This window comes from Vicia villosa, unplaced genomic scaffold, assembly GCF_029867415.1.
Source record: "Vicia villosa cultivar HV-30 ecotype Madison, WI unplaced genomic scaffold, Vvil1.0 ctg.005064F_1_1, whole genome shotgun sequence".
NCBI classification, from domain to species: Eukaryota; Viridiplantae; Streptophyta; class Magnoliopsida; order Fabales; family Fabaceae; genus Vicia; species Vicia villosa.
The window spans coordinates 117,422-120,566 of NW_026706568.1; positions in this window are offsets into that span (position 1 = coordinate 117,422).

Sequence of the window (3,145 nt, forward strand, 5' to 3'; positions counted from 1 at the left end):
AGGATTGAGAATGTCTTCCCGGTGAAGGCTCTTTCCTAATTAGAGATCTGTAGTTCAAACCCCCAAGATGAATTATTCCCGGTGAAACATCTTGGCAAAAACCTTAGAATCCAAAAAAAAATAGGACACATCCACCCAAAGAGGAATTATTCCCGGTGAAACCTCTTACCCATTTGCTTAGAGCCAAAATAAGTTCAAAACTACATAAGCTTTCTCTTGTGCTATAACAAGGACCCTCGATTAGCCTCCTCTTGGGCTTTGTACAAGGACCCATAGGCTTCTTAAAAGCATTTCCAGCTTCCTCTTGAGCTTGTATACAAGGACCCATCAGGTTTCTTATAAACATAGGAACAGGTCTTCAGTCACTTTTTAGCCTACCCTGGTGAGTTTCTTCCAATTAAACCAGACTTTAAACAAGCTAAGTTTGTCTCAATTTCACATTGAGTACACTTTTTGGAATGAGAGACATGGACAGTCTCTGTCACCCTTATCTTCATCAATCCCCCTTAGTAGAGTCTAGGATCTATGTTTTGGTCATCCTCAGCATTGAGTCAGCCTTCATCTTGGGCTTTAAACAAGAAGTCTCCACTAGATAATCTTTCTGCCAATCCTTTCATCCTTTAATAATTAATGGAGTGCTACCCAAATCATCATTTCAATAAAAACCCCTGGAAAGGGTTAGCCTCCAACATCTGTCTAAAATATCAAAACCCCTGGAAAGGGTTAGCCTCCAACATCTGTCTAAAATATCAAAACCCCTGGAAAGGGTTAGCCTCCAAAGTCAATTAAAATCAATCCATCATTTCAACAAAACCCCTGGAAAGGGTTAGCCTCCAAAATCAATTAATAAAATGTCAATAAATAAAGATTCATTTCTCTTAGGAGATAATTTCCCCAAAGGAGTCAAAACCCCTGGAAAGGGTCAGCCTCCAAAAAACATGATAAAGTCAGTCTTTTAACAGACAAATTCACCAGCTGAGTCAAAATCCCTGGAAAGGGTTAGCTTCCAAAGAAAAACAGTCTTTTAATAAATAAAATCTCCTCAGTAGAGTCAAAACCAACAAAAACAGTTAGCCTCAACCTTGGGCTTCATACAAGGCACCAAACAATAAAACTCCCCTGTCAAGAGTCAGCCACAACCTTGGGCATTGTACAAGGCAGATAATAGAGTCTCCCCAGTGAGTCCTTCATCACTCAGTAGCCACAACCTTGGGCTTTGTACAAGGCAGATAAACCATATCTTTCCTGTGTCAAAGATTCCTAACACTTAGGATCTTTCCCCATATAGTCATCCATACTTAATTCATTTAAGAGTCCGCCACAACCTTGGGCTTTGTACAAGGCAGAAAATAATGTTTTCCCTAGCAACAGTTAGCCACAACCTTGGGCTTTGTACAAGGCACACAAATAGAGTCTCCCTAAGTAGAGTCAGCCTCAATTCTGGGCTTCGTACAGAACACAAAAATACCCTGTAATTAATTCCCAGTGGAGTCATCTCCCAGAGTCAATAACATAAATTAATCAATCAAAAAGCCTCAAGCTTGGGCCTCATACAAGCCAGCAAAAGTCAAATCTTTTATACAATAGATAGACATAGTTTATCTCTATAGAGAGATATTTTTACTACTCTACCACATTCAAACAAACAAACATTTCAATTTCAATTTCAATCAAAGTCTCCCATTTAGGACTCTGAAAGACATGCTCTGGCACATCCCCAGACTTGTACACTTTCCCTAATTTGGACGAGCATTTTTCTTTCATTTAAGAGGCATCTGACTGGCATACTTGCACACACACAAGTAAGGTCCCCCTCTTGAATGAAATGAATTCAGTTATTCTGTCACTCCTTTAAATGTTTGTGGTAGAATAGTACAAATACCTCTCTGTAGAGATGATTTCATGTCTCTTTACTGTAAACAGAGATTTAATTCCAAGCTTCAACCTTGAGCTTCAAGCAAGGCACCCAAAAACAATTAATTTCCCTAGTTAGTTCCCCGAACTACATTAAGCTCTGACTTCCACTAGGGATATGTAGGCATGAGGTTCACAAGGAATCTCAGCGAGCTAATAAAATACCAAAAATAGTCAGTCTGTCTGTCTGTCTGTCTTTTCAAATCAATTCAATTCCTTCTCCTAACACAAAGGAGAAACTTTCCCAATCATTAGCAACAAACACAATCACAATGACACAGAGAAGGTTCCTGTAGAGTACTACAGATATGTAGGGTGTTTAAACACTTCCCTATGTATAACCGACCTCCCGGACTCCAGAATTTCTAGTCTAGGTGTAAATCCCCACACTTAGCAAACTCCTAGGGTTTAGTTGAGATCTTTTTTCCCCTTTCCTACTCGTAGGACAAATAAGAAAGTTCGTGTGATATCGTAGGAAGAACTGAAATAAAATTCATCCCACCACGGGCGCATTCTCCTTCCAAATTTCGCGTGAAGGGTCTAGCGTGCCGTCCTCCCAAGTGAAACGGGGAGGTAAAGAAAACGACACCCACAGAAAAATGGCGACTCTGCGGGGGATATAAGTGTTAAAAACCTTGGTTTTTCATCCAAACCAATGGTTGACCTGTTGCTGGTCCAGCCCCAATGAGGAATTAGGGATGCCAAATTCCCCCTCAAACAAGAGAGGTCCTGCCTAACCTCTGTGTCATTTCATGTGATTGTTGCATATATATTTGTTTATTTTGTTTATTCTGTATCGGGAAAGGGCTTGATTCCCCCTTGTGGTGAGAAATCCTATACCCGGATTTGAGTGCAACATAAGATAGGATGGAGGATGTCTTCCCGGTGAAGGCCCTCTAATCTTGGTTTCCAAGTCTACTCTTGGGATTTGCCTGGCTGGTTGTGATTAACTGCGCCACTGCATTCCGAGACTGATTTGTACCAGGAGGACCTAGAAACACATTAACCCCACTTAAAGCCTTTTTAGGACGTAGAGCGGTGATTACGGAAGTAATTGTCACGCAGATACTACACTCAGAGAAAACTCTCTTATAGATACCAGTCAACGTATCTTTAAGGTTGAGCAAAAACTCTGAGACCCCTAGAACCCGTTCTACAGGTACAAAAATCCTTAACCTTAGTTTACCATTGGGGCGGGAGATTGCGTTTGGACTTCATGACCACTATACCC